The sequence below is a fragment of the Chlorocebus sabaeus genome, chromosome 13 (genome assembly GCF_047675955.1).
Source record: "Chlorocebus sabaeus isolate Y175 chromosome 13, mChlSab1.0.hap1, whole genome shotgun sequence".
Classification (NCBI taxonomy): Eukaryota; Metazoa; Chordata; class Mammalia; order Primates; family Cercopithecidae; genus Chlorocebus; species Chlorocebus sabaeus.
In genome coordinates, this window is record NC_132916.1 from 84,197,621 (window position 1) to 84,210,807 (window position 13,187).

Below are 13,187 nucleotides of genomic sequence, written 5' to 3' on the forward strand. Positions count from 1 at the left end.
AGACACCAGATATTCTGAATTAGGGCCCTTCCATATGACCTCATTTTGCCTTGATTATTTCTTCAAAGACTCCTAAAAAGATTGTTAAAGACATTTCAAATACCGTTTTAAAGATAGAACTCCAAATACATAGTCATATTCTAGGTACGGAGGGTGAGGACTTCAATATATGAATTGTGGAGGAATACAGTTCAACCTCTAATAGCATCTATATAATATAGATGATAGATGACATTTAGATAGATGATACATAGATAGAGCTATGCACACACACATATATCCTCTTCTCAATATATAATTTTCATGTAAATATAAATAAAATATATAAAATATTTTAATGGTTAAATATTGAACAACTGTCTGGTTTAATATGATGCATTTACTCAGTCTCTCACTATTAATCATTTTAGTTGTTTCTAGTATTTTTCCATAATGTTATATAAACATGCCTACAATATATACCCTAACACAATTTCCTATTCATTTTCTTTTGATAAATGTCTAGTAGTCAACTTTCTTACTGAAAGAATAGGCTTTCTGTTTTATACTTACTGAAAATTTGCATCAATTTGCACTCTGATAAACATGAAATATGAGTGCCCGTTTACTCTAAACATACCAGCTTAAACTTTTTATCATTCCTTTCTTCCCTGATAAACAAATGACATCTTACAGTATTTACATGTGTTTATTGGAATTAATTTAATGGGAAGGGGGTGATATCAACTGTTTCCTCATGCTTTATGACTATCTATACTTGCATTTTATGAGTGCAGGTCTCATCTGCACCCCAGTGGCCTCCTACCACTGAATACATTGGAAGCTGTTACTTTCTTCATAAAACCACTCAGCAAAACATGAATCATTTCAGTCAGCACCAGGGCAAGTTTTGTAAGTTAGTCCTTAACTTACAGTCACTTTCCTTTCCTCATAGGCCCTCCCAGTGACAATTGTAAATTCTGTCTCATTCTTAAGATGTTGTACTCTGGGCAGACACAGTGTCCTAAAATAAATCCAGCTAGGGCTGTGGTTTTAGTAAGTATGGGGTTACCCCACAGTTTCAAAATTTCAATTATAGCTATTATTTTTAGATAGTAGTCTTTCTCTTGTGGTTTTCTGCATATAGACATTTGAAATATTTCCATTAAAATGTTTGTATGTGCCATCGATTGCATACTATGAGGCAGTGTTTGATATTACAAAGATTCAGGTTAATGTGTCCAATAATGCAAAGTTTTAAATATTTAACTGTCAGTTCTCCTTTTCTGCCCTGCTCGTTTTCCTGCGTTTTTCCATTTGCATTTTAAATGGAGATTTTTTCCTTAGATGGCTTGAAAAAAATGGTCTATAAATGTTATTATAGCTAGTAAGTTTCTCAGTGATGTTTCCTCAGAAATAAAATAAAAATAATAGATTTCCTCAGAGACAAAACACTTCAGTTTCCAGACTGTTCTTGCTTTGTTTCTATCCCATGTTGAATTTATCTAGGTATTCTGTGTGATCAATTTAAGTGTTCCAGACTGTTGACAACATATGCTTCATAAGAGTCTTTTTTCTAAACTATTTTTCATAGATTCTGAATGAGATGAATCATACATCAAATTAAACAAAGTGCAATATTGAAAAAAGAAAAAGCGGGAGAGTGCAAGATGATTCCTTTGCTTCTGAAAATAATTTAACTTTATTTGCCAAACTATTCAGTTACTTTGTCAAGAATATCAATACCCTCATCACCATCATTGTTATCTTCTGCATTTACCACAGCTCAATGCTGCTGGATATTAAAATTCTGCATGTTTCTGGCCAAGGTCTTTGAAGCAGTAAAATTTCCCTTACAATAAGGGGACAGTTTTTAGATAACACCTGAACATTTTCTAGGGGAATCATTTGTTCAAACTGTCTTTCTCTTACTTAAAAATTATTTCTGTTTTTATCACATTTTACTCCCAGACACATGTCAATTTCAGTTCCGCTTTCTTACATGTAGGTCTATATATGGGTATGAACTGATAGATACAGCATGTTGAGTGCTCCTCTGCCTGTAACACCAATATAAGTGCTAATTTCTGCTCAACACGAAGGAAGCATTCTTCAAACACTTGCCGAATATGTCTTTCATTCAACAGAGATAATTAGTTTCAGTTACTTAAGCTGAGCAACTATTTTGCTTCAAAGAGGATATTATGTTTGCTTAATTGCATTTAAGTGCTAAACACTGTAAAGGATAAAGTTTCCAGAGAAGGGATTATTTTCTTCCTAACAGTTTAGAGGATGACTTATAAAACAAGGATTAGGAGAAATGTGCAACCAGTTATACAATGATAGGTAATTTCTGATTGTTGGTATGAACAATACTTATCTCCCAAATATGAAAAATTCCATGTCCATTTAATCAAGCTAGATCTTTAATCACATGGATTCAATAAGCAAAAGAAACACAAAGTTAATTTTTCAGTCCAAAATGAATAAGCAAAATGACATCAATAATACCATACAAAAAACAGTCAAACAAAATTATTCTATCTGACCATTTAGAGGGATCCATCCTATCATTTTACAGTCTTCAGGTCTTAAGACACATATCCTAACAAATCATCCTTAGTAAGAGCGGTACTGGTTCATTAGACAAAAAATGAATTAGCAAATAATAAATAAATAAAAATAAAATAAAACCAATTATTTTTGTTTTAAGTTTGAACTAAACAAATAGTAAACAAACGTATGGCTAGAACATGATAATATCAATTCTTCATCCCCTAAAACTGCTTCCCTTAGCTATAGAAAGCTTTATTTCTGACTCCAAATAAAATGAAAGCAAGAAACATACCAAGTTTAAAATTCTCTGTCAATGGCTGTTTTACTAATTATCCAGATTCCAAGGCAATCATACAACCGTAATCATTCACCTCACGCCTAGAAACATAAGTCTTGTTCTTTTGATGAATATTTATAAGACAGTGTAAAGCAGTCTACTTTCTTTTCCCTTCAGGCAAGACAATTTGGAGTTCATCAATATGTATTACCAAGGACTTTTATAAAAGGCACTTCAAAGAAAATTCATCAGGCATTCCTTTTGTCTTGATTTCTGTTAGACTGATACTTCCTTTTGACAAGTATCAATAAATTATCCTCTGATGGCTAGAAACTTGATGTCTTATTCTGAAACTTCCTCACACTGCAAAATCTTGGCTTTGAGTTTCAAGTGAAATTATTAAGATACTGCATCTAATTTAAGGACAGACAGAAGATATGCAAATTAAAAACAATAAAACAAACCTATATATAGTCACCCTACAGCACATAGGATGGAGTTTTCCCATAGCTGAGAGTTTTCTTGCTGCATACAACTTGACACTTTACTATATGCCATGTGAACATATTTACAATTTCCTCACAAGAAAAAGAAATGCAAGCCCCAGTCCCTGGATAAATAGAAGAACCATACCAAATTAAAACCAGATTAATGTAGATATGAAAAGTGAAGAATGACAAGCTGTCTCTTTCGATAAGGCTGATTAGTTTTCCTTTTTGAATATTACTGGTTAGACTTACATTTCCATAAGAGGAGAAAAAAAAATGCAATTGTCTAAAAATAAGAATGAAAAAAAAAATCACTGCTATATTTAATATGCCTTGTAAAAGAATACTAAAACTCTTTATTTGCATCCTTTCTTAAAAACAAAACTTAGTTATTTTGCTTTATTATTCCGGCAAAAGTACTGAAATATAGAAATACTATTAATACCTATTTCTATAAATATACACATAAAACAGCATGTCAACTAAAGAGTCTATCTCATTTTATGGCTTTACTCACTCTTTACAAAGTTATTGTGCCAATTATAATATAACCTACATATTCTAAGAAGTTGTTTTGTCTTTACCTGGTATAATATAAAAGAAAATATAATGTGTAATTTAAGCTCAATGTTATTATAAAAAGACATGAAAGGAGAAAAAGGGTAGTATTTTAGCTTGAATGCATGCTTTACAAACCAATTGTCATACTAATCATGGAGCCATTCTATTCAACTTCATATATACTATGACAACATATGTCATTTGTGAAAATATAATTCACTATAAATAACCAACTAACAATATAGGGTTTTACTAAAAAATACAAAAAAATAAAAAATAAAATAAAATAAAATAAGAAAAAAAGCAAAGATTACATGCAGAGTACTTGTGGCACATGAAATTCTGTATTTTCTGAGTCCCTAAGAAGCTACAATATGTCACTCAATGGCTTCACAAAGCTCTTATAAAAGCATTATGTGAAAATGGGCCGGGCGCAGTGGCTCAAGCCTGTAGTCTCAGCACTTTGGGAGGCCGAGGCGGGCAGATCACGAGGTCAGGAGATGGAGACCATCCTGGCTAACGTGGTGAAACTCAGTACTAAAAATACAGAAAAAAAAAAAAAATCAGCGCGGCGTAGTGGCGGGTGCCTGTAGTCCCAGCTACTCCGGAGCCTGAGGCAGGAGAATGGCGTGAACCCAGGAGGCGGAGCTTGCAGTGAGTCGAGATGGCGCCGCTGCACTCCAGCCTGGGCGACAGAGCGAGACTCTGTCTCAATAAATAAATAAATAAATAAATAAATAAATAAATAAATAAAATAAAAAATAAAGTATTTTGTGAAAATGTTTTCAGTATTTTTTGTAAGAAAGGTAATGATGATGATGATGAAGTCTGAGCTGTGTTTTCTGTTTTGCAACCCAAATACATCATGCAAATGCTGCTACATTCTTGGTATAATGATTATTAATTTCTACAAGTAAAAAATAGAGGAAACAGATTAATTATTTCTGACCATATTCTTTGTATCTTCCCATGCACTCACTAGAATCTACTCACTAAAATCTACCTCTAGATGCCCCATTAGTTATTTATTTTTATATAAGAAATTTATATAAGAAATTATTCCAAATTGTAATGACTTAAACAATAAACATTTTTTTTTTTTTTTTTTTTTTGAGACGGAGTCCCGCTCTGTCGCCCAGGCTGGAGTGCAGTGGCGCAATCTCAGCTCACTGCAAGCTCCGCCTCCCGGGTTCACGCCATTCTCCTGCCTCAGCCTCCCGAGTAGCTGGGACTACAGGCGCCCGCCACTGCGCCTGGCTAATTTTTTCTATTTTTAGTACAGACGGGGTTTCACCATGGTCTCGATCTCCTGACCTTGTGATCCGCCCGCCTCGGCCTCCCAAAGTGCTGGGATTACAGGCGTGAGCCACCGCGCCCGGCAACAATAAACATTTATTTCTTCACTATATCCATGGGTTGGGAAAACAGAAAAGATTATTTGGACGGCTCTGGTTCAGGGTCTGCCATGAAACTGCAATGTTTGGCTGGGATGCAATGTTACAAGTTTTCGGCTGGGACTACAATCATTTGAACACTTGACTGAGTTTGGTAAAACTGCTTCCAAGCTCACTCACATGGACATTGTCAGGTGACATGAGTCCCTCACAGGCCATTGCTTGGAGATCTCAGTTTCTTACCTCATGCTCTGCCTAAGTGTCCTTATGCAGCTGACTTTCTCCAGGGTGAGTGAACCTAGAGAGAGTAAGGTGGAAACCACACTGCCTTTTATAAGCTAGTCTTGGAGTCACACACTGTCACTTTCATCATATTCTATCCACTAGAATAGGCACAAGGCACTAAGTTCAACTCATTCTTAGGGGGAGGGGAATTATATTACACCTTTAATGGGACTATGATCAAAGATTTGTAGGCACAGTTTTAAATTCCATAAGCGTGCTTATTGTATGTGAATGTGGTCTCACAATAGCAGGTTAAGACAGTATCCATATGACATGAAAATGCACAACACATTCAAATTTTATCCACTAGGCAGATTTGCTTTCTTTTTCCTCAAATTAGTCATAACAGTATTTGAAAATTACAAAAGGATAAATACTACATGTATTTGATATAAGGCATTTCTGTATATAAAACACTTTTATTCACATATTTATGTATCTGTTCCTTAAACATACATATAAAAGAAGATGCATGGGAATATTATTCCTGTGTTTTTTTGTTGGTTTGAATACACTGATTCTCCACCTTTTCACTTAGATCAAGTGTGGCTAGATAGACAAATGAATGTTAAATGTCCTTTACCCTTCAGGAAAAGATAATAAAGAATAATGGCAAGTTTGGGAAATATAATGGTATAAGAAACTGTTTTAAAAATTCTGGCTGGCCTCATGCATAAGAAATTCTGAAGGAAGGCTAGAGATGGAAGACCAATTTATAGGTAGTGAAATAATTTAGATAACAGACAACAAGAATTAAAATTGGTAGTGGTGGTCATGGAAAAGGAAAAAAAAGGAAATTGATTTCAGAAATATGATGAAGAAAAGCAGCATGATTATCTCTCACTTAAGAAAAATTTGCAGTATATTTTTCCGGATTGGTGCTTGAGAAGAATTTATATATCCATTTCACAGCTAAAGAACCCTCTTTTGCAATAATGAAGGGAAAACAATCTAATTCAAAATCTTTGCTTGAGTATTCAATTGACTTATGGCCTCTGGTGAAAAATGAACAACTATGCCAGTGCTTACACAAACAGAGGGAGTGTGAAAGAGTAAGTAAGAAATAATTATAATCAAGTATTCATATTATTGTCATCATACAGAGTTGTTAGTCAAATAAAAATGTAATTTTTATCTAAACTTCTCTGAAGGGACAAATGGTACCAAACTATTAGCTAGACTTTGTTTTTGTGGTGGTGTTATAGTAGTAGCCTTATTGTTGTACATTTTCCAGCATATCACCTGATACCTTTGGAATAAATTGAAACATAAGAAAATACATGTATACAATAATTTGGGGGAGAAGGGGTTTTGGAGTTTGACATACTGAAATTATTATCTTGACTCCATCACTACCTACGTTTATGATCTTTGACATGTTACTTAAAGTTCTCCAACGACAATTTCTTTAAAGACAATAATTGGAACTCACACAATGACTAAGAGTATTGTTATTTACGTGAAAATTACTCTAAAGAGAGAGTCTAAGCTCTAATAAATATTTATGATTCACTGTACTTTACAGATAATATTATTCATTAGGTATGATTTGATGTATGGAACTAGTTGAGTTGAACTGGGAAGGGGAATTGTGCAAATATTCCCCTGAAGCTAGGATGTTGGGGGTCCTGGTAAGGTGACAGCAAAACAGTCTTCTGCTACTTGTTTTTTTGGATTCACATCATGTATTCACTGACATTGGAGCCTTGTTAGCAAAAGACCAGGATATTCAAACGCAATTGGTGCCTTGCAAACTGCTATCACTTCAAGCTAGACCTTCTGAAAGCAGATGGGAAAACAGAGACACTAATAATTTAGTATATAGGATTTTTTTTCTGCCATTAGCCAGGGTTCTGAACCTTCTGAGTGTCTTGATGATTTCCAGGGAAAAGATTTTGGAAGGCCTTAATCCCAGTAAAAATGTTGGAAAAGATCTCATAGATATTGGAATTTACTTAAATGGTTTGAGGCTGGGGAGTCATGTGGTCAGCACAGGCCTGCGGCGGTATGACTGATGCAATTGGCTGAATGTGAGTGACTCACAAGCAAGTTAAACAGCAGAATTAGTTATGGTGCCACTAATAGGAGACAAAAATGAACAGCAGTCTGTATTTTGACACTGGATTTCTGGAAGAAAGGTAGTATTATTGAAATAAATAGAGCTGTTCAGATGAAGAGAGATTATGCCTAAAAATTATGAGTTTGTTGATAAAATATTTATTTTGTAGAAAAGATGGTGGACACTCAACTCTCCAAGTAGCTTGGGTTTATCAGAAAATATCTTAATAATCAATTACAGGACAGAAGGACTTTTACCAAGAAAAACTTCTTATATAAATTCTTAACTGTTTTTAATCATAAAATAAATCTCATATATTTTTATTTAAATGCTAATAGATCACATTCTAACATTCTTCAATAATTATTGTTCTTTATTTTGTTTATAGCCAAAGGAAGATTAGACATTTTTTACCTTTGGATAACATATATTACTTTTAATTTTTTAGGTATATTGACAGCTACATAATCCTTAAGCATATAATGCATTAGGTCAGGGTATTAAGTTTGATTTTGAAAACAGTAATATTATACAATATTATTTTTGAGATGTCAAAAAATTAAAATGATCACATAAATGCTTTTTGTAGTATCTAAGAAATAAAACTACACAGACATTTACAGGATGAATACAATTCATTACATATTTTAAATAAAAAGCACTTCCATTATTTTATCAGTTTTTCTTGTTAACAAATAATTGTATTGACAGTTTCTGATATGTTATATTTATAAAAAGTCAGTATGCTATAATAATTGAATTATGATTATAGATTTCTAAATGTCAATTATCATTTTAATATTTCATTTCTAGTGAATATTAAATCATTATAATAAGACTCACTATTCCATCAATGTGTTATTTTGAACATGATTATCACTGGATAGTTATTTTATTTTTTAATTTGGCTTTCTTTTTTAAATTTCAACTTTTATTTTAGACTCAAGCCGTATTGTTTATTTCACGAGTATATTGTGTGATGCTATAGTTTTGTTACATGAGTACATTGTGTGATGTTGAGATTTGGGGTATAAATGATCCCGTCACCCAGGTAGTGAGAATAGCACCCAGTAGTTAGTTTTTTGACCTTTGCTTCCCTTTTTTCCTTCTCTAGTAGCTTCCAGTGTCTATTCTTGCCATACTTCTGTCCATGTGTACCTGTTTTAGGCCATTCTTGAGTTGTTACAAAGAAATATCTGAGGCTGGGTAACTGATAAAGAAAGGAGGTTAAATTGGATTACAGTTCTGCAGGCCATATAAGCGTGGCATCAGCATCTGCTCAGCTTCTGGTGAGGGCTTCAAAAAGTTTACAATCATGGCAGAAAGTGAAGTGGGAGCACGAAAATCATGTGGTGAAAGCAGGAGGAAGAGAAAGAGACAGAGAGTTTGAGAGAGAGAGAGAGACACAGAGAGAGAGAGAGAGCGCAGGGGAGGTGCCACACACTTTAAGCTACCAGATCTAACAAGAACATAATAGCACAAAAACAGTACCAAGTCTTAAGGGATCTGCCCACATGACCAAAACATCTCCCACCTCCAAAGTTGGAATTATATTTCAACATGATATTAGGGTAATATGATATGATATGATTTGGGTGGGGACAAAAATCCAAACACCCAAACTATATTATTCCACCCCGGCTCCCCAAATCTCATGTCTTTCTCACATTACAAAATACAATTATGCTTTCCCAATAGTCTCCCAAACTTTTAATTTATTCCAACATTAACTCAAAAGTCTAAACTCCAAAATCTAATCTGAGATAAGGCAAGTCCCTTTCACCCATGAGCCTGTAAAATCAAAACAGGTTATTTACTTCTAAAATACAATGTGGATATAGGCATTAGGTAAACATTCCCATTCCCAAATGAAGAAATCAGCCAAAAGAAAGGGGTTACAGGCCCCACACGAGTCTGAAACACAGCAGGACAGTGGTTAAATCATAAAACTCCAAAATAACCTCCTTTGACTTCATGTTCCACATCCAAGATACTCTGCTGCAAAGAGTAGGCTCCGAAGGCTTTGGGAAGCTCCACCCCGGCAGCTTCATAGAGTCCCCAAAGGTGCTTTCACAGGCTGGAGTTTTCTGTTCCTGTGTTAATTCACTTAGGATAAGGGTCTCTAGCTGCATACATGTGGCTGCAAATAATATAATTTTGTTATTTTTTATAGCTATGAAGTATTCCATGGTGTATATGTACCACTTTTTAAAAAAATCTAATACACAATTGATGAGCACCAAGATTTATTCCATGTCTTTTCTACTGGGAATAGTACTGTAATAAACACACAAGTATATGCATTTTTAAAATAAAATAATGTATTTCCGTGTACCCAGTAGTAGGATTGCTAAGTCAAATGGTAGTTCTGTTGTAAGTTCCTTGAAAAATCTCCAAAGTGCTTTCCACAGTGACTGAACCAATTTACATTCCCACCAACAGTACATAAGCATCCTTTCCATGCACAACCTTGCTAGTATCTCTTGTTTTCTGACTTTTTTCTTTTTATTCAAAAATCATTGTGATGAGTGTGAAATGTTATCACATTGTGGTTTTAATTTGCCTTTCTCTGATGATTAGTGATGTTAGGCATTTTTATATGTTTGTTGTCTTGTATGTCTTCTTTTGAGAAGTGTCTGTTCATATATTCTACCTACTTCTTACTGGGATTATTTGGGGGTTTTTGCTTGTTGAATTGTTTAAGTCCTTTACAGATTCTGCATATTAGACCTTTGTCAGATGCATAGTTTGCAAATATTTTCTCTCATTCTGTAGATTGTCTATTTGTTGATAGTTTGTTTTGCTGTTGAAAAGAAACTTATCTTTGCTGAAGCTCTTTGGCTCTCAGTTTAATTAGATCTTACTTGTCAATTTTTGTTTTGTTGCGATTGCTTTTGAGGACTTAGTCATAAATTTCTTACCAACGCTGGTATCCAGAATGGTGCTTCCTAAGTTTTCTTCTAAGATTTTTATAGTTTGTAGTCTTACATTTAACTTTTTCATCAATTTTGGGTTCATTTTGTATATGATGAAAGGTAGCATTTGAGCCTCATTCTTCTGTCTATGACTAGTCAGCTATCCCAGCACCATGTATTGAAGAGAGAGTCCTTTTCACATTTATTATTTTTGTCAATGCTGTGCAAGATCAGAGGGCTGTAGGTGGATGGCTTTATTTCTGGGTTCTCTACTCTAGGGGCCTCCAACCCCTAGGCCACAGACCAGTGGGAAGGAGGTGAGCGGTGGGTGAGCAAGTGAAGTTTCTTCTATATTTACAGGCCTTTCCCATCACTTGCATTACTGCCTGAGCTCTGCCTCCTGTCAGACCAGCAGCAGCATTAGATTCTCATAGGACCTTGAATCGTATTGTGAACTCCACATGCAAGAGATCTAAGTTGCACGCTCCTCATAAGAATCTTATGCCTGATGATTTGAGGTGGAACAGTTTCATCCAGAAACCATCTCCCACACCCAACCCTGGTCCGTGGAAAAAGTGTCTTCCTTGAAACTGGTCCCTGGTGCTAAAAAGTTTGGGGACTACTGTTCTGCTCTGTTCTGTTGATCTATATGTCTGTTTTTATAACAGTACCATGCTTTTTTTTGGTTATTGTAACCTTATAGTATAGTTTGAACTGAGGTAATATAATGCCTCTAGGTTTGTTCTTTTTGCTTAGAATTGGTTTGACTATTTGGGATCTTTTGTGGTTTCATGTGAAATTTTTAATATTATTTTCTAATTTTGTAAAAATGGCATTGGTAGTTTGACAGAAATAGTGTCAAATCAGCAGATTACTTTGAACAATTTGGCCATTTCAACAATATTGATTCTTCCAATCCATGAGCATGGAACATTTTTCTATTTGTTTGTGTTATGTATGATTTTCTTCCTCAGTGTTTTGTTATCCTTATACACATTTTCTAACATCTATGTGTATTGCTAGGTATTTTTTGTGGCTATTGTAAATGGGATTGTATTTTTTAATTCAATTTTGGAACTCAATATTGGTCTGTTCAAGGCTTATTCCTGAATCAATCTTGGGAGGTTATACATTGCTTGGAATGTATTCATTTCTTCTAGATTTTCTAGTTTGTGTACACATAGGTGTTCATAATAGTCTCTAAGGATCTCTTGTATCTCCGTGGAATCAGTTGTAAAGTCACCTTAGTCACTTCTGGTTGTGCTTATTTGGATCTTCTGTTTCTTTGTTAATCTAGATAGTGATGTATCAATCTTTATCCTATCAAGTAACCAACTTTTGGTTTGATCGATTCTTTCTATGGATTTTTGGGTCTCAATTTTATTCAGTTCTGTTCTGAATTTAGTTATTTCTTTTCTTCTACTGGCTTTGGGATTAGTTCATTTCTTGTTTTTCTGGTTCCTCTAGGTATGATGTTCAATTATTAGTTTGAAATCTCTCTGTCTTTCTGAGGTAGGTGTTTGGCACTATGAAGTTTCCTTTTAACACTACCTTTGCTGTAGCTCAGAGATTTTTATATGTTGTTTATGTTTTCATTTGTTTCAAATAATTTGTTGATTCTTGCCTTAATTTCATTGTTTACCCAAAAGTCATTCAAGAGCAAGTTGTTTAATTATCATGTAATTGCATGGTTTTGGGAGACATTCATAATATTGAATACTATTTTCATTCCACTATGGTCTGAGAATATTATTGGTTGGTATGATTTCAACATTTTGAATTTACTGGGTCTTGCTTTATGGCCAAGAATGTGGTCAGTCTTGGAGTAGGTTCTATGTGCAGATGAGAAGAATTTATATTCTGTCATTGATGAGGGAAATATTCTGTTTATATCTATTAGGTCCAATTGGTGAAGTGTTGAATTCAAGTCCAGAATTTATTTGTTAATTTTCTGCTTTGATGATCTGTCTAATGCTATCAGAGTGGTGCTGAAGACCATCATTATGATTTTATAGCTAAGTCTTTTTGTAGGTTAAGTAGTTGTTTTATCAATCTGGTTGCTCCAATGTTGGCTGTGTATATATTTGGTATAGTTATATCTTCTTGTTGAATTAAACACTTCATTATTATATAATGCCCTTCTTTTCCTTGTCCTTTTTTACTCTTGATGATTTAAAGCCTTTTTCATCTGATATAAAAGTAGTGACATCTGCTTTTTTAAAGTTTCTGTTTATGTGATAGGTCTTCCTCCAACCCTTTATTTTAATACTAGCTGTCATTTTGTGTGAGATGGGTCTTTTTAATATAGCAGAAAGATAGATCTCCTTTCTTTATCCAACTTACAACTCTGTGTCTTTTAAGTGTAGCATTTAGACCATTTACATTCAAGGTTATCATTGAAATGTAAGGTTTTAATCATATTACAAGATGTTAGCTGGTTGCTTTGTAGTTTCTATTATGTGGTTGCTCTGTAGGGTCTGTGACCTACGTACTTAAGTATGTTTTCATGGCATCAGGTATAGTTCTTTTGTTTTCATGTTTAGAAATTCCTTAAAGATGTCGTGTATGGTTGGCCTAAGGGTAAGGATTTCTCCTAATGCTTTCTTGTTGGGAAATATTTTATTTTTGGTTTGCTTCTGAAGCTTAGTTTGACAGGATATAAAATTCTTGATT